This window comes from Oreochromis aureus, linkage group 17 (genome assembly GCF_013358895.1).
Source record: "Oreochromis aureus strain Israel breed Guangdong linkage group 17, ZZ_aureus, whole genome shotgun sequence".
Taxonomy (NCBI): Eukaryota; Metazoa; Chordata; class Actinopteri; order Cichliformes; family Cichlidae; genus Oreochromis; species Oreochromis aureus.
In genome coordinates, this window is record NC_052958.1 from 11,290,903 (window position 1) to 11,310,692 (window position 19,790).

The 19,790-nt window shown below is 39.1% G+C and overlaps 2 long non-coding RNA genes across 4 annotated transcripts in view; both read left to right on the forward strand.

Moving 5' to 3' along the window:
* The first annotated feature begins 513 nt into the window (after positions 1 to 513).
* Positions 514 to 19,790, forward strand: part of LOC116309846 — a 108,172-nt gene continuing 88,895 nt past the window's right edge. For all 3 annotated transcript variants that reach the window (XR_005608849.1, XR_005608850.1, XR_005608851.1), the window contains exons 1-3: positions 514 to 553; positions 8,745 to 8,823; positions 9,009 to 9,060. This is a non-coding gene — a long non-coding RNA (uncharacterized LOC116309846). The remainder of the gene's footprint in view (positions 554 to 8,744; positions 8,824 to 9,008; positions 9,061 to 19,790) is intronic.
* LOC120433938 lies at positions 13,012 to 14,005 on the forward strand. Its single transcript, XR_005608852.1, has 2 exons — positions 13,012 to 13,227; positions 13,631 to 14,005. It is a non-coding gene; the product is annotated as an uncharacterized LOC120433938 (long non-coding RNA).

The window sequence follows — 19,790 nt, forward strand, 5'->3', positions numbered from 1 at the left end:
CATGGAAATATGAAACATAAAGTTTATCTCAGTAAATAAAAGATCAAACTAAGTAGTTTTTGCTGATTTTCCACGTGTAGAAAACCTGGACGTCACTAAATGTCCAGTTTAATATAACACAGACCTTTTTTTCATTGCATTTACGATTCTGCAATGAAACCTAACTTTTCCTGTACTCATGAACGCCACATAAGACCTGTCGAGCCACGCCCCTTTCTATTCAACGGCGGCAGGCGCCAGAAGATGGTCGTTATTCAAAAGTGGTCTAATCCGGTTTGGCAACAAACAAACACGAAACCACACAAAATTAAAGCATCTTTATTTTGTGTTAATAAAAGCTACTCCCCTACTCAGACCCCATCATTAACAATTAAAAAAAACCCCCAACCAAACAAACAGAAAAAACCCCCCAACAACAATAGGCTAGACCAGGGGTGGGCACCGAGGCCAAAATTGTCCTTGAATTTAAATGTAAATTATCTCCTCAACATGTCCTGATGTTCTCCAGAGGCTGTGACAATCAGAGATTCAGCCTTCTAGATTCTTCGAAGAGGTTAGTTGACTACCAAAATTTCAATTTACTGTAATTAGCAACTGTGGTGCTGCTGTGACATAGAGATGCCAGGCTGCTTTCCGTAATGAACATTTTCTTCGAAGAGGTTAGTTGACGAAGCTGTTACTTGTTCATTTTCTCGTGTTTATTTTCTTTCCCTAATAATACACAACTAATTTGCACAACTTTAATTATGAGACTTATGCAAAGTTTTATGCGGAGACATAGCAAGATTGGGCAGTAGCAAAAGGATAGCATTTGAACCGGTTAACACAGATTACAGAAAGTCATCCACCCAGATCAGGAAATTTGAATTCAGATTACTTTGTCAAGAATTTTACTATGCCGATTTTAAAATAGTGAAATATTTTCATAGTATCAGTTAAGTCATGTCTATCAGATTACTGCCTTGCTTAATAGTTAGCAATTTTTAAAAATAGATAATTACGTTTAGTATAGTATTATATTTATAATAAAATGGAAGATATGCATCATAATATTGTAAAACGGCAACAACAAAAACTTACTCAAAAGAAACATGAACCTATAAGATGCACGCTACAGGGTAAACATGCAGTTTGTGTATTTTATTTGTTAGAAATCTTTTATTCATTTGAATGAAAGCATTTTTGTGCAACTCAAAAATAAAGTTCCAATTAATGAGGTTTCTTTGTTGTTTTTAATACCAGACATTCAGTGCTTCTGAGCTTTCTGCAGCTTTCTCTGTATTGGTGGCAGATATTAAAATGAAGTTTAAGACATTACTGTAACCCTAAACACAGTTGGCATCTTAAACACCTTCTGGTGGGAAAGTGAGCTAAACGGATAAAGAGGCAAGTTTCTGATGCGCTTATATTTAATTTCATACGTCCTCAAGGGGGCAGTGTTGCATTACAAATCAGTCATGGAGCTGCGCTCTTCAAGTTTGTTGTAACAGGAGATGGCAGTAGGGCATCATTGATACGGCTCTCTGCAGGTGCCCTGGCATGTATTCAAGATGATGGATGTTTTACATTAGTGTGTGATGACAGCAGCTTATGTTTGTGTCTCACTAAATGTCAGCAAGTATCATATTAAAAAATCTGGCAGGAGAGCTGCAGAGTGTGATCCTGCGTTTTACAGCTTCCATACTGTGTAGCTGACCTTCAATCCTCTCTGTCTCACTGTCATCCCTCTCTGTCTTACTTTGCTTTCTACAGACAGACATGTGTTTTCATTGTTTCCTAAAGCTTCACAATGGATATTTATATAGAAAGAAAAATTGGGTGTGTTTTCTTTCCCGTTCCACACAACTCGCGTTGAAATTTTAAGAAGAATTTGTTGAATTTTCTTTGTGAAAAAGTCAACCTTTAGCTATATTGTTTGCCTGGACTTTTATTCAGTTTTCTGACTCAGGAGATCATTTAAACATATTTTTTTTGGTAACTAACTTGCACTCTGGCGCATAGATCATTTTAGCAGAGTCGAAACTGCTGACAAATAATTTTTATGCCATTCACAGAAGTTGTTTCCCAAGGGCACTGCAGTGTGAAGCAATATCCTTTAGATAGGTGATGATGTCACATAGATGGACTGAAAAGCTGGAGAATGTTGAAGAAGCAAGGTGCTGTTATTTGGCCCTGTTCTGCTTTCTCTATCATGGGCTATGGTTAGGTATAGATAAGGTTTACAGCCTGGGGCTCTGGAATCAATAATGGATGTAATTGGTGAGCTGGAAGTGAGGATAATTGAAGGTAATTGTGTGGACCGTCACCAGCTTTGTCGAGAGGTCAAGTTATCGAAGACGAGAAGATGGCGGGGATGTTAAATCACTCTCTCTCCCCTAGACCTCCAACTGTATACCTATTGTTTACAGCATTATTTAGTAATAACACCTTTGCATTTTATTGACTTTCTTTTTCAAAGCTGAAACAATAGTTCCAAGAATAAGGTGTTTGTCCTTACATAAATTGTTATATTTGCTCAGAAAAAGCTATATGACCTTGTAGTAAACTAGATGTTTTGCATCTTTGGGCCTTTTGGTGTAAAGGTCCAATTTACAGATGTTAGAGTTTAAGCTTGTGCTATTTGTAGAGGACGTTTCACAAACACATTGCTACCATTCATACTCTTAGATCAGATATTTCCTTGTATCAGCAGTCTCACCCTTCTGCTGTTCAAACTTTCTGTTTATGAGGGGGACCCAATCAGAAGAAAGTTGGCTTGAAGTTACAGTAACCTGTTTCAGACACTGCATGGCCTGAGGGGCTGCATCAACGCCTAGTATAAGATGATTTTCATTTCTACTTGACTGGATTACTGCAACGCCCTTTTTGCAGGGCTTCCTAAAACAACTTTCAGTAAGATGTAGCTTATTCAGAGGTCTGCTGCAAGGGTATTAATGGAAACCAATAACAGAGAGCACATTAGTACAGATACTGGCTTCCAGAATCCTACAGAATTGATTTAGAAATATTTTATTTATATAAACAAATCTTAAATGGTCTGACAGTTAGTCACTTTACATCTGAGTTTGCTTTCTTAGATCTTCCACTGCCAAACTGTTAGCTATGCAGTACTCCTCACAGAGAAAAATTGGGGATGCAGCTTTTGCACATTATACCCCCAAACTCTGAAACAGCCTCTCCCTCAAAATATTAGAGAAGTACACTCTACCAATAATTTCAAGAAACCGTTAAAAACACGCTTTAAATCTGGCATTCAACTAGCATTTCCACTTAATAATAATACCACTGTCAGTTTTGGTGAGACTCCATTCAGTAGTCTGGCAGATACGACCCATGCTTCTTCATTATATTTTTCCCTGTTTTTTGTGGGACTTTATGTATTATTTATTTTTATGTATGAGCTGTTTATAAACTTGTGGGTGTGCATATATGCATTTTTAATGGGTTGTTCATTTGTTAAATATCTCTTTTTAATATATTTATCAACCTCCTTACCCCCAGAAAAGCCCTTTGAACCCATACATGTGATATTGGGCTATACAAATAATTGAAGTGGATTCATGTTTATTTTGAACTGTGAATCATAAAAAGGCACGCTACTAGAGTCCAAAGATAAAGAATGGAAATTTTGGAAAACAGCATAATAGATCTCCTGTCATTTAAACACAAATTTGTAGTTTGAATTGTCATTCTATAAATTCTTTGGGTCTATTGGGCTTCCCAATAAATCTTTAATCCAGTACCAACTCCAAAACATTTTTCTTATCAGTCTCAGTTATTTTTATCTGGAAGAAAATTATGCAGCCACTTCATTTAGTCACTTGATATGTGCATGTTGTTTTCATTTTTTTTTTTTTTTTTTTTTTCAGTACAACCAGTGCAGTTGTAATGCTGGTCCATAAAGCAGTGAACTGTTGCACTATTTTGGCAGCATTCATTAAGAATATGGTATAAAATGGTGTAATTTTTAATTTAAAAATGTCTGCTAGTCAATATAGTTCAAGAATCACAGTGCAAAAACTTATAGCCAGTGCATATGTAGATGCTCAGAGTAACTGTTATGCTCTGAGTCTCTTTGGCATTGTGTATTGGACTGAAGCAACTCATAGAATATTAATTAAATTCTCTCATAGATTCTTTTCTCCCAGTGAACTTTCCAGGGGCAGAGAAGTTATTAAAGGTGAAATGTGTTCTATGGTCAGCAGGGGGCACTGCAGTACTGTCCATTAACTCAAATCTCAACCTCTGCGAAAACTTAACCGGTGCTCTGCAGAGTCATGGCCACTGAATGATATGACACTTTCATTCATATTTCACTCTAAGAACATTCAGCGATTACTCCCATCTTATAGCTTGGAGTAAAAGAATTCCAAAATCTGCAGTCTCTTATCTTTCTGTAGATTATATCTGATTTAACACCGTAGCATTTTACAGTCCAATTAGTGTTCTGTTTCAGATAATGCATTTTTGTTTTGAGTTGTCATTAGTGATAGATAAATGAAGGGATGTATCTATCATAACCTCGAACACTCAGAATACACTGTGGTTGTGTACTCAATGTAATAAATAACATTATTGTAGAAAGTGTGCTGCTCTTCTTTGACAATGCAATGTTCAGTATAGACTTCCTGTTAATTTTTTTCTTACTTTAAAAAAAACAAACCAATATTTTTATGTAAATAAGATTTACATTTTCATTGTAGGTTATAGTCCCTTAATGTACTTAAAGAACCTGTCGAACTGCTTTACAGTATTTGTAACCATCACTTGTGCAGCTGTAAAAGTTTAAATTCTGAAAAAAAGGTGTCTTGTACCAACTCTGGATGTACTTACTTTAATACATTATAACTAGTTTAATCAGAATGGCAGAAATAAGCCTCCTCCCAAGGGTGGCTGGGCTCTCCCTTGGAGAAAGGGTGAAGAGTTCAGTCATTCAGCAGGGACTCGGACTAGAGCTGCTACTCTCCCACCTCAAAAGGAGCCAGTTCAGATTTTTTTGGGCGTCTGACTAGGATGGCTCCTGGACATCTCCTAGTTGAGGTATTCGGGGCATGTCCTACCGGGAAGAGGCTGTAGGGCAGACCCAGGACATGCTACAGAGGTAATGTCTCACGGCTGGCTTGGGATCGTCTTGGTGCCCCTAGATGAACTGGAGGAGGTGGCCAGGAAGAGAGGGAGCGCTTTTTTTTCTGTTTAGACTCGGATAAGTGGTAGAAGATGAATTGATTGGTAGCTTAGTTAGTTTAATGTTAGCATATGAAGCAGCATAATTGCAGTAATCAAAATTAAATACACTTCTCAGGCCTTTTTTTAAAAAAAATGTTTTTTTCTTAGAACTATCTTAAAGCCTTCAAAGAATATGTAAACATTTCAAAGTGAACAGGAGAAATCCAACAGGAGCAGTGGTTGTGTTGACAAACAAAAACGTGAAAAATTTTAGATGCATTTATACGGCATCAGTCATTTGCTTTGATGTTGCAGCCAAAGGTTTCCAGGTGATCACACAACTTCACAGCCCTCCTGTCATTGGTTGGCTCAGAGGTACAGTAGCTGCTCTAGGATTCCTTCTTGTAGTTCCGACTCCCTGGGGGAGCCGCTGAAGGATGTTGTCAGTGATGAATACTCTTTGTAATCTAACGGGATATTAGAGTGGAAGTGCTCAACATTCAGCTGGAGGGAAAGGGGAACAGAGGGAGAACATTTACACAATCTTATATACTTGGAAACCATGAAGGGACTTGGTATTGATTATATGTTTCGACTCTAGTATTTCTGTTTTTGCTTTCTACATGTTTCAGTCTTACTTTAATCATCTGCTCCTCCTCTTTCCTCCACCCTCCCTTCACTGTTTCTTGTACTATGTACTTTGATTACAAGAATTATTTTCAAAACAGAGTTGGTGCAAGTATTTGAAAAAGAGCAAACACTACTTTATATAACTTTGGAAGACATCAGGTGGGTTTTCACTACAAATAATCAAGTCAAGACTTTGCCTTTATTCTTCAGGCACAGCTTGTTGTTAGATGAAACTGGAGTATGGAGAAGATCATCATCAAGGCAAGGAAAACATAACAGGAAAAAAAAAGCAGTAAATGTAAAGGCAAGAGGCTGAACTATCAGTAGACTGTCTCTCAAGTGTCTATTTCCTTCTTCCTTCACAATGTGTTCCCATGCTTAATTGGAAATGTAGTGTAGGTAATGAACCCATTTATAGACTCATTACAATATTCTGCGCTAGCAAAAGGTATTGTGCTGAGACACAGGACAAGAGCGGTGGAGAGGAGAGATTAGAATGGAAAGAAGTGAATACATGAAGGACATTCATAGATGGGGAAAATATGAGACTAAATATTTTGACATTTAAAAAAAAAAAAAAGAGAAGGGTTTCTCACAGGTGTACTTTTATGTGTCTTTGCGCATGCTGATTGTTGTGACCAAGAATATTGGGAGCCTGTCACCTTGTGTTGTACAGTGAATGCTTGCTGAGAAACATGGAGATATAGCCATGTTGCCCCATGTCATACAAACTCAGTTTTTTGGACTGCAAGATTCAACACCACGACAAAAATCTTAACTTTTAGAGCAGTTCAGCCTTATAGCAGTAACTGGTAGCAATCAGAAAAGGTGAAATCGATGAGAAAAAGAGAAGAAATATGCACGATAAGATGCAAGGGTTTATCTCCACTCCTCACTCTGTGCTATACTTGGCTTAGTTTGCTCTTGCTGGGAGTTACAAGGTCAGATTATCAACACTGTCATCTTTTATCATCAGTATTCCAGCACCTATGCTGGTTGGATCCTGACTAGCCAAAAAAACATGTCTAGGAGAAAGTAATGGGGACAGAACGGTAAACATATAATAAGAAAAATGTTTGAGCATTCATTCATAGCTTATTTTAGTAAATACTATCTCACAATCTTTGTGATACCTCTCATCACATTTGCATCATCACAAGAGTCTACTAAACTTTATGTTATGTTTCATCCCAGCCAGCTAAATTTTCAAATAAGTGCTCACTAAGGCTCAGCGTAGTTGAAATTCTGTTTGCACAATGTTTGACAAAATTCTATTAGTTACAAGCTGTGTACTAGAACCACGACCTTAACTCGTGATGATGAAGATGAAATACAAAGCAGAGTAATGGATTCACCTGCCATTTCCTGTTTTAAATCAAATAACCCATGGTTAAATGCTTGGGAGAAGTGCATATTTTGATGCCAGCGACTCACTCTGTCATACTTAATGGCACAATGTTTTCTCTTTGACTTAATGAGCTTCATTAAGGTCTGACTCACTAGTCTTCTGAATTTTGTTTTTTTCCTTCCCCCCTCTTATGCTAATTCAGTAACAGGAATTGCTGTTTTCATGCTGGGTATAAAGTGCTACAGTGCACATCACTTCTTTGCTGGTCTCTTACTTGACCTGTTGTCTACATAGTGCGTCTTGTCCAACTGCAGGGTTATGAGTACACCCATTATTCAGTAGCTTGTAGAACCACCTTTAGCAATAATAACTCAAAGTAATGGTTTTCCATATAACTTTATCAGTCTCTCACATCATTGTGGAGAAATTTTGGCCCACTCCTTTCCATATTTATTAAGTTATTTGAAGCTTGGCATTGGCTTATGCACACCTCTCTTAATGTCCCACCACTGCATTTAATCAGGTTGAGGTCTGAACTTTGACTTGGCCATTGCAAGTGGGATCATTGGGATCATTCTGCTGTTGCAGTATAATTATCCATTAACCCACTTAAATGTGTGATTGTACAGATTTTTTTTTAAATAGTAACAGTTTTTTGTGGAGTTTTTTTGTGGGTTTTTTTTTTTTTTTTAAACACCCAATCATCCACGTGCATTATATTTATTTACCAATGAAACACTAAGACGAATGGGCTGGGGTATGGTCATGTGATTATAAGACCAACTGGACAGTTACCAGTGTCAAACCTAGGTATGTTTGGTACTTTTCAAATACTTGTATCTTTAAGTTCTTTCATAGTGTATGTTTGTAACACTGGATGAGAAAAACTCAAATCATCACCCTGAATTTGCACTCTCTTAACTATCAAACATATCTAGATTTGACATTGGTAACCCCCCATTTTGGCCTTATGTCACATAACCATATGGCCAACCCATCCGTGTTGGTGCTTCATTGGTGGATAAATGTACTGCATGCAGACAATTCGATGGGTTTAAAGAAAAAAAAAAAGTTGTGCAATTTTTCTTTTTTTTCTGTGCAATTTCACATTTGAGTGGATTAGTGGATAGGTATACTCAGTGTATTCTATTTACAGTGCTGTCTACAATATAGTTCTTGATGACCCTGATGAAGGCCACAGGCCGAAATGCAACGCTAAATAATAAAGCAACCCTCCAAAAAAAGTCATATTAGTTCAATTTTTTGTCGTACTATCATGAACTTTAACATGCTAAATGAGGCCCATAGAGTCTGAGATGTAGCTTTGCTATATGTGGGCCATACTGGGGCATTTTGTTAACACACACTTGAATGCTCTAGACCAGTAAACTGGCAAAAGTTGTTCTTTTGTAAAGGTGCTCAAACTTGTTGATGGTGACCAAGGACATCAGATTAGCAGCAACTTGCTGCCCCCTTATTTCTATGGGAGCAGTAAGGGTGTATTTAGTTTTTCACACAACTGCACAGATTCCTGTGAAACTTTCTTTTCATGACTATATATCCAAATCTGTTTTGTTTTTGCTTTTTTTTTACATTCAAGCCTTCACACCGCAACCACTGAAACATCAAGAATCCGAGATGCTGATTCATTTAAAGCTGGAGGACAAACAGCTGACGAGGTATGAAAAGTAACTCTGTTTTTCAAGGCCAGCCACTTTGACTGTTTGTATATGTGTGTGTACTTGTGCTGTCCTTGCTCTAATTGACCAGCTGTGGCTACGTGTTCGGCCTCCTTAAAACCCCCATTGATCCCACAGCCGTTTCACAACAGGCCTTATTGCTTTGCTTGTGCCCTCTGTTTCAGGCGTCTGCAACATCCCTGAAAAGGAGTACAGGAAATAGTGGGGACTGAGCAAGTGAGTGTGCAAGAACTGTGGTGTTGGATTGAAGTGGAGGGGTAAGAATGAAACTGTACATTAGGATGGATATTCGAGAAGATGGGTGTGTTTTGTCACTTTATGATTTCCAAATCCTATTCATTGAGTCATTGAAAACTACGATACCGTGTGCAGGAGTCGATAAATGGATATGTGCATAAATGAATTAGTAAAGATTTCTGATGACATAAGCAGCGTGCAGAAAAACGTCCGACATTTGCAGTTATTAAAATATAAATCTTTTCTTGAATGTCAAATTCAGTGACAGTAATTTAGTCTAAGTGGAGTACATTAACGTGTTCTCATTCAAAATATATAATTGCAGGGCTAAATGGGTGTTAAGTATTCTGAAATGCATGCCGTGTAACCTCAAGGTCTGGGTCTGGCTTGGCCAAGAACCATTCGTCACCCCTTTTGCTCTCTTCTCCCGTGTGCCTTATAAAAGCAAAAACCTTTAAAAACAAATAGAATTGTAATTGCTTTTAGCTGTGGGCTAAGGTCAAAGAATGTGCTACTCTCAAACTTGGCTGGCTTTGATTGCAAGCTTAAGCACATTTTCAAGGAGAGAAACTTGGAAAAGTCTTGGTTAACAGAATTCCATCTGTTTTATAGTCGATAGAACAATGGAGCTCTGCCAAACACCGCACACCTCACTCTGTAATGTTATACAAACTTTGACCTTTCTCCCTCCAGGACTGTTCTCGGGGGTTGTGGGCCAGGGTCAAGGCCATTAAACCTGGCTTAATAAGCTGCTGAGGCCTCTGTCTGCCCAGCCCCCTCCTACTGGTCCATGTGAGGCCTGAAGGTTCAGAGTCAGCAAAGCTGGAATCTGGTACTGTCAGCAACCTTCAGAGATGGTTTGAACAGTGTGTCTCGATGGTAGTCTGTCTTTATTTTCGGCATGAATGATACTTGCTGATACATGCTGATCCCTCTTAATGTGCAGTCATACTCATGAAGCAAGATTTTTTGGCATACTTGCATGAATCCTCAGATTTTTAATATTCTTTGAATATTAGCACATTTGGCACTTTCTTACTGGCATTTTCGAAGCAACTGCCACTGATAAGTGTAGACAGCACAGGAAGCTGAAGGAAATGGCACATGCATCAGACTGATACTAAAAAGAGAATAATAATTGCTGAAGAACTGCTAAAAAATGTTGCACACTGCCTACAAGCATATCAGCACTTGCATGGAGCCATAATTTGATATGGTATATTACCATTACTATGGAGTTTTATCTGCTCTGATAATGGTTGATTTCACACTGAACAGAGAATATTTTGCAAATTGTTTTTATCAATTTCATCACTTTTTGGGGATCAAAACATGTAAAATTGATATTTTACCATCCTGTGTCGGTAAAAGAGGTTTTTTGTCCTGATGAATGTTTAACATTTGAGTTTTTGAATGTGCTTTTCAAACCGCTGGCCTTTATGCGGGATTATATATACCAGCCACCAAGATCAAATACAGTTCTTTTAACTGTGTCATCATTATTTTAGTTTTACTTTTGTCTTGTGGCTATAGGATTGTTTATGTCCCTATATTTTCTAGTCAGAAGAGCATGAAAATAATAGAGCAGTGCGATCGCTGTGGTATAGAGTTATAGATGTAGACTTGTTTCTTTTGACTAGGTTTGGTTTGGTTTGGTTGTGTGTGTGCGTGGGTATGCGAGAATGTGGCACATCAATGGTCCAATCAATGACCACATCACCACCACTAGTCTTTTTGTACTTGTTTTATGGTACACTTTGTGTTAGTTTCTGTAAGTGTTTGCATACGTAAAGGGGTGTGCAACCAACGCAAACATACTTGCTTGCAGTCTTCCAATGAAGCAAAGAGCATATAGCTGATAGATGATGCTTTGCATAGGTCAGATGCTGACTGTTTGAAAAGTGGACGAGAACAGAGGAGGGAGTGAGAGTAGCGTTCATAACAAAATAACAAAAAATGAAAAATATTCTAGAATATTCTATTCTATTCTATTGTTCTATTAAAAGGATAAACTTTATTAATCCAAGAGGGAAATTAAGTAGTCATAGCAATTTCAAAGCAATCGTATAAAGTGAATTGTAGAAAGAGAGATATAGATGGGTAAATATAGAGATATAAATATAATAGAAATATGAAAGGACACAAGCATTACCCTAATGTTTCTTTGATATTAAAAGGTGTTATAAGGGCACAGGTGTGCAAGTATACATTGTGGCGTACAGAAGTGACAGAGTCCTCTTCAGTAATGTGGGTCTCACCCAGGTGGATGAGTTAAATAGTCTGATAGCAGCAGTAAGAAACGACCTCTTGTCTTGTTCCCTCAGACAGTGAGGTCGAAGGAATCTGTTCCTGAAAATGGTCTTCAGATTGTCCAGTATCTTATGGAGGGTCGGAAGTCATTTTCCACGATTGCCAGTTTTCCATGATTCCATGATATAGCACCAGATGGTGGCTGCAGTACAAGGACACATTTCATTGTTTTTAACATTTGTTTTTTTCCTTCTTCTTCGTTCTTCTCTGCAGCTGGCAAGGACCAACAACATCAAAAGCAAGATTAGCCCACAGACAGGTTGTTGGTGATACTTTCCCCTAGTGACAGTAAACAGCTGCAACATACAGTATAGACAGTAGCCTAATTAAAAGCGGGTCTTTACTCTCCTCTGTCACTATGTACGTACTTAAGATGGAGTTATTGTGAATTCAGTCTTTTTTAAATGCTGTGAAGGAACTACAGTAAATTTGAAAAAAACAAAAAACCCAACATCTATTTTGAGTCAAAGATGAACTGATTTAATTTTGGTAGTCAAAGGTCAAGGTTATTGTGACCTCTCAAAATTAATTGTTTTTCCCATAACTCAAGAATTCATACATTCAGTTTTGACAGAATTTCACACCACCGTGTAATAGGATAACGTGATGAACTGGTAACATTTTATAAGCAAAAGGTCATTGGCCTACATTGGTTTGATATGACTGTGTTCTGCAAAAATACCTGTCTAGTTATAATTCAACACCATGAGTCACAGAACTGAAGGTGAGATGGTGACTATATTTCAGTTTTGATACTCATTTAGTGACACTACTTTGGGTGCACTCCTATTAAATGTCTTCACTGCATACGTTATTCTGAAGAGTCAATGTAATGAGAACATACCACATATAGCTCTTTATAAACATACCGCTTTGTTACCACCGTCTGTTTTGATGGAGCTGTAATGTGAACCTAAAGAGGTGCTGTGTGTCACTCGTTTTCTGAAAGTACTTGATAGAAAATTAGGAATGCAAATGACAAAAAACTCTAATACACTGATCCCCTTTGTACATGTTTAGTACTGCAGTTTGTTCTACAGTGTCTTACTCTTGTGAGTCAATGCATTTTTAATGTGGACTTATTTTCAACTGAATAATTTAGTGCTTGGTCAGCAACAGGGGTGATCCAGAATCCATCTGATGGGGTAGAAAGAGCATGAGGGGAAAATCCAGATGCGGAAGTTTGAATGGGCCTGAAAATGCATACTGGAGCACAGCGTACATGGGTCATGTCTATAGGAGGACAATGTTTGTAGAAATAGATTTTTTGTTTTTTTTTTGTTTTTATGGTTTTGTCTGCTAGTAGATGCTGTGCTATAGTGGTACTCTTAGCAGAGAGGTGTTAACTGCTTAAAAACGTGGAGATTTGCTTTTAGGCAAACTGAACTTTCCTTAAAAACTAGTCTTTGGTCTATTATTATATTGTTGTAACAATGCTTCTTGGCAATAAATCATATACCATTGCAAAGCCTGTTTATTTCCCCATAAATGGTGGCACATTTCTAAGGAAAATTCCTGTTATTAACTCTTGTTTTGAGATTCTGGTACCCCAGGTGCTGACAATCAGGTACCTGATTGGTGCTTAATTAGCAGCACCTGTCAGCATGGACACCTGCTACAGCGGTCAGTTGGTGTCTGCTCCATATTTGACTGATCTGGATAGGGCCCATGTCAAAGGGCAACTTCAAGCTGGTGTTCAAGTTGTAGCATTATTTGGATTGAGCCCTGTCTTCAAATTGAAGGCCACGTTCTGTATAACAGGGGATGTCAAAGACATACCGTGAAGTGTGCAACCCAAGAAGACGACACCACAAAGAGACAGTTTGCCTACAGATCGTAAGTGCTGACAGGGAGAGGAATCATCTATAGATTTGCAATCAGTGCTTGCAGGATGATATCGCAGACAGCTCTCTTCCCAGACAATGTGGAACAAACTGCACACATCTCCGGTCTATCAGGTGTGCTAGGAGACCTACCATGACTGACTTCAGTGTTGGGCTAATTTGCCCCGGAGCTTGAACATGTGGAGGACCATTATGTTCAGAGACGAGTCCAGATTAGGGTAAACCTGTGGAGAAGATGCAGGGAATGCTATGCTAACTGTGATGGGGGCAGTATGATGGTGTGGGGGGGTCATCTCTTTCACTGGAAAAACAAGGGTTGTCAACATTGGAAGCACTCTCAATGCAAAGAGATATCCACATGAGATTCTGTAACCGGTAGTAATCTGTCTCCACAGTCCGGGACTGAACTTCATCCTCCAAGATGACAACGCTCTCCTCCACAGAGTGGGCTTTATCAGAGGCTACCTCGAGAATTTGTGAGTCAAGAGGATGGAAAGGCCTCTCTACAGTCATGACCTCAACCTCATTGAACAATTGTGGGATCAGCTTGGGCGTGCTGTTCATGCCAGACTGACCAACATGACCACATTGGCTGACTTGCACCAAATGCTGGTTGAAGAATGGGATGCCTTCCCACACCAATGTGTAACCAAGCTGGTGACCAGCATGAGAAGGAGGTGCCAGGCTGTGTATTGTTCTTTCACTACTGAGGCCCCAGTGAATAAATCGGTTTCTTCAGACTTAAACCATTAATATCAATAAATGACACTAAAAAAAGAATCAATTGCAGAATAAGCTGTTTGACACTGGGAGAGAAGATTTGGCAAGTTTTTCATGGGTGCAATGGGGAAATAAGCAGGCTTTTTCAACAGTACAAGATTTGTTACAACAAGGAATGATCAACCAAACACAAATTTTCAAAGTTTTTGATGCCCGTATTATTTGTTATGAAGAACCATGTCATACTCATATGACACTGAGAGAGAGAAAATATAGTGGACCTCTATGACACAGATAAACAAGCTATATCAGGGTTTGGATTTGCATACTTGTCAAAATCATCATTTTTAGATTGGGTTTGTTAACTGTGAGCTAAATGGGGGGGGGGAGATCACCAAAGTTTTATTTCTCATTTCTCTTACCGAGCTTCCTTCATATCATACAGACAAGAGTGTGTTCATTTGTTTTATTGCATTAGAGCATTATGTAAATATGTATACTGCCAGTCTCTCAAGGGAGGCTGCACTGATGGGGCTGAATAGAGCATCCGGAGAGGGCAATTTAACAGGCAGCGATGAATGCCCTGTAACATATGTCATCTTGTCACACACACAAGTGGACGTCAACATCATGATGCAGAAGAGCGGGTAGGCCCATCTGCGGCAGGGGTAGACCCGGGCATCCGGAGCGCTTCGTCTCTTTCATTTACCACGGCTGGGCGCTGAGTACGAACGCAGGGTTTGTGAATGGCCTGTTGTTAATGAGGCCTCATTCGGTGCAAGCAGACACCCAGGGCTACCGCTTAGTGGCATGCCCTCGGCCGACATGAATAACAAAAGGCAGAGTGGGATCATTAGGCCCCCGGATGCCCGAGGGGTCCGGCACTTTAATCACGTTTGCGTAATGAATGCAGCTGCTTTGAATCACTGCTTATTCATAATGTCCACAAATGCAGTTGTAATGCAGCGTTAATGTTACTGCTGATCTGCCAGAAGTTGTGTGTCTGTGTATATGTAACTGAAGAAGCTGAGGTGGTGTCAGTTTTTATTGCTCAGACAGGGGCCACTCTGTTGGATAGTGTAACAATGGTGTGACAAGCCAAGGGTCACGTTAGATTAATCAACACCCAGAGATTTCTTCCTTTGCCCTCATGAGTATGGACAATGCAAATTTAAATGTTGGCGTATGGCTGTAGGGTCACGGAATGAGGGTTACTTCACATATTATGCAATAAGATGGCTTCTACATTTGCATTTTCTTATATTTTCGATGGGCATATTCTGAGAAGAATCCCTTTCTCCACAGTTTTCACATAGTCTCCAAGTCTCTGACTTTCTGCTGAGAGTGCAAAGTGTGTTTGAATTGATCCTGCAACTTGAAAGTATGATGAATTGTGCCAGACTCCAACAGTTAATGATCAGACAGTTTATGTTTTTACATTCACTAAAGAAATGAATGGCACATCACTTTTCTTCTTTTGTACCAAGCTATATCTCGAGACAAATGCTGAAATTTCTATCCTTAGGTGGAGAATTGATAACATGGTTTGTTTGCTTTTATGGAACCTCACTAAACATCTGTGATCACATCCTAATGAGTGACCTTTTCCCATTTGTCCTCCTCAGAGACGAATTTATGCAAGCACCAAGCTTTTCCCTCAGCTGCTGGGTTTAACATGGTGCAAACAGCGCGTCACTCTCTCATCTTTTTGATGTTCTCTCAACACCTTTATGCTATTCAAAGGGACATTGAGTGTTTCTATATGTTAACTTGTCTCAAAAGTAAATTCAAATGGATAATCTTGTCAGTTGGCCAGTCCTGGATCACGTGCACTTCAAAGCATCTGTCTCTTTGACTCTACTTTTCTGTCTCTTTATGGTTATCATTGAAATGAAATTGTGCCAAAGGGATTTGGAGTAATTGTGTACAGCCCCTTAACAATGTACATTAGTTTTTGGAGTATAATGTTGATCACTGTCTCCTTTGAGACCATTGTATGCCTGCTTTCTGTCCATGCCAAAGCATCTGCCTTCTCACTATTGAAAGTTAGAATTAATCCTCAGAAGGAGCTCCAATCCTAAATGGGTAAATGAATTCTGTTTGGTTTAAGTCCTCAAGTACATCTGGACTGTCTAAAGGGACGAGAGCAATGGCTGCTGTCTCAAATCCCATCTTTTGTGAAGCCCAGGTCTGTGCGTGCAGGCACACTACGCAAGCATAATGCCTGCTGCAATTTTATCTCGATTTCTGTGTATTTGCATATGCATAGGCTGAATCATTGTTGTCATTTTAATGAAGAGGGAAAACTCCCTCACAGGCAAATACAGCTAAAAGAGACCATTTTAATGGCAGACATGCCTTCATGATCAGCTTTAATAGGCAGCTTTAAAGGGGAGCTGCATTGAAGTGGAGGATATTAAGGAAAAGCTTAAAGTAGCTCATAAACTGCTTGAATCCTTGAACGTTCACTGTCATTATCCAAGATGATAGACAAAAAGCATTCAATTTCGAGAATCTTTCGCCCTCGTTGTCTCCTGTCACCCTTACCCTATTTGTGATTTCTGAAGTAAGCATCTGAGTGATCCTGATGTACTAACAAATGCTATTTGTCTTTCTTTAAAGGATGGTACTTAGCACAGACGTGCCTGTTATGGTCTGCCTACTTGAAGTTGTACCTGAAGAGTGATGTGAATGTGTGGAAAAGTGCAAATCACAAATGTAAGGGTGCACAGTGATCTCTTTGTGGAGTTCTGTTATAGCAGTGCAACTTTGCTAAAGGTCAACAACCGCAAGTCTAAACAGCTATCATGTCCTAATACTGTTACATGCCAAGGTTGGTGAAAAAATAAATAGGACAAACGAGAAGAGCGCAAATCCATAAAGAGAGGACATTAAACCAGAAAGATATTAAAACCAGAAAGGCCTGTGTATTTGCGGTCAAAAACTGTGGTCGGGGGAGATTTGATATTCTGAGATGGAACAGAGCCATCACCAGGGTGTCAAGAGATGTGCTGGGACCAGTGTGGCGATCGTGGCTCAAGAGTTGGGAGTTCGCCTTGTAATCGGAAGGTTACCGGTTCGAGCCCCGGCTCGGACAGTCTCGGTCGTTGTGTCCTTGGGCAAGACACTTCACCCGTTGCCTACTGGTGGTGGCCAGAGGGCCCGGTGGCGCCTGTGTCCGGCAGCCTCGCCTCTGTCAGTGTGCCCCAGGGTGGCTGTGGCTGCAACGTAGCTTGCCATCACCAGTGTGTGAATGTGTGTGTGAATGGGTGAATGACTGGATGTGTAAAGCGCTTTGGGGTCCTTAGGGACCAGAAAGGCGCTATATAAATACAGGCCATTTACCATTTACATGTTAGGATTACATTTTAGACTTTCACAACATTAGCATGCATCTGCTGCTGTCTCAGCATCAGACACTACAGGTAACCTTAGCTGTAAAGTTAACTTTGGGAGTGTTTTGACGGCTTGCAAAAGGCCAATAGAATGCTATTGAGGAGTTCTGATGATGTTTTGTTTCATTGGGGTCCTTCTTTTCAGCTCATTGGCACTGTGCTAAACTTCTATTATATATAAATCTTATATATAAATAAACTGCTTGTGGAAAGATGCTGATATCTGTACTGATATGGACTGTGTAATGTGTTAGGAACAAAAAGATGACAGAATGTATGATAAAATAAAAATTATCAACCTACAGGGGCTGAATTCAAAGACGCAGAAAATTAAAATGGAAAAAATGATGCATCAGACATAGTTAATTTTTGCTAAAATTTCATTGCAGAAACTTACTTAGTAGTTTGTATGGCTCCCACGTGCTTGTATGCATGTCTGACAACATTGCAGCATGCTCCTAATGAGACGACAGACAGTGTTCTGGGGATTCTCCTCCCAGATCTGGACCGGGACATCACTGAGCTACTAGACAGTCTACGGTGCAACATAATGGGGTTAGATGGACCAAAATGTAGGATGTTTCTATTGGATTTAGGTCAGGCGAACATAGGGACTAGTTAAGGGTATTAATTGCTTCACCCTCTAGGAAATGCCTGCATACTCTTGCCAGATGAGGCCGGGTATTGTCGTGCAATAGGACGAACCTAAGACCCACTGCGACAGTGTAGGGTCTGACTATGGGTAAGGATTTGATCCCACTAAGTAATGGCAGTCAGGTTACTCCTGCCTAGCCTGTAGAGACCTGTGTTTCACTCCATGGATATCCTAGTGGTTGATCTCCTGGTTGGTTCTGGTCATCTATGGGAAATGCAGATTAAGTTTCGTGGTGCCAAGCAGTGGGCAAGGGCCCACTAGAGCACGCTGGGCCATTAGGCCACCTTCATGAAGTCTGTATCTGATTTGTGTGAGACACTGACACTAATACTGCTGAAGGTAATTTTGTAGGTTTCTAGCAGTGCTTATCCTGATCCTCGTACAAAGGAGCAAATACAACTCCTCCTGATGGGTTATGGGTTAAGGACCTTATATGATCTGGTTGAGCTCTCCTACCTGCCTGTCTCCTGGATTCTCATCCAGTTCTTGAGACTGTGCTGGAAGAAACAGCAAGACTTCCAGCAATGGCACATATTGATGCACCATTCTAGATTGACACATCATCAGTTCAGGTATCTTCTCATGCTAAAAAAAAGAGCAAAAAAATGTAAAAGTAATCCTGTTTTGGGATTTGTCTCATTTTTGCCCCTCTAGTGCACCTGCTGTTAATTTCATTAACACCAAAGCAGCTAAAACTGATTAAGCCCCCCCCCCATGGGATATTGACCAAATCAATATCCCATAGGTTTAACTGACTCTGATTATAAAATGTTCGTTTTATATTTTTGTGCAGTATATTTTCCCAGTAAGACACAAACTGACACTAAAATTAGTCTACTTAAGTTACTATGAGGTATAATGTAAATTACCTTATGATAACCTAAGTACATGTAACCTACCTATATATGTTTAACTACTGAAAACATTTTAGCCATTGCAAAATTGTTTTTTTTCGCAATTGCAAACTGTTTTAAACAACAAAGTTAAAGCATATTTCAAGATAAAACAAGGATAATATGTTGGATTATGTCAGTATAAGTGAGTCTAAGGAGCTTGGAAAGAAAAGCGGCTGGACTTCGAAACTTAAAGAAGTCCAGATGCTTTTCTTTGCAAGCTCCTTAGACTACAATGACCTGGATGACTGAGAACCTTCATAGTCAACATAAGTGAGCAGATCTACATTCTTTTTTCTTTTACTAGCTTTCTTATCAACTTAAAGCTGCACTAGTCCAGCTGTTCCACATTTATCTTTTACTGTGCTATTAGTGGTGTTTCCTGTGTTCACAGCATTCTTCTTTTTCTTCAGTATGCATGGATAGACAAGAATAATTGTAGGTGTATGCTGTCCCTGTCAGTTCTGGGAAGAATTGCAGCCTCAGTACATACAATACGCCTATAGTAGCTATGGTACTAAAAACATGGGTACTATTACATTTTCAGAATTTTAATATTAACAAAATATTGTAAGCATTGGTTCTGTGGCATTCCTAGATTAGAGCCATGTCTGAGAATTAACTAAAAAAGAGGAACAGACTGATGTCTGTAAAGTGGATAATTCTCAGTGATTATCAAAAATGAGCAATACAAAAACTGTCATGTACATGATGGTGTCCATAGGGAATGTTGTTTATTTTGTTGATTAATGCTAAATTCTGTATTTTACATGCTACATTTTATACAGTTTTTAAAATAATAATAATTATTATAATTTGTATTTTTTTCCCCATCAGGTACCTCCAAACTGTTAATAAAGAGAAACTGTTTAATACCAGCTCTAGATATAGT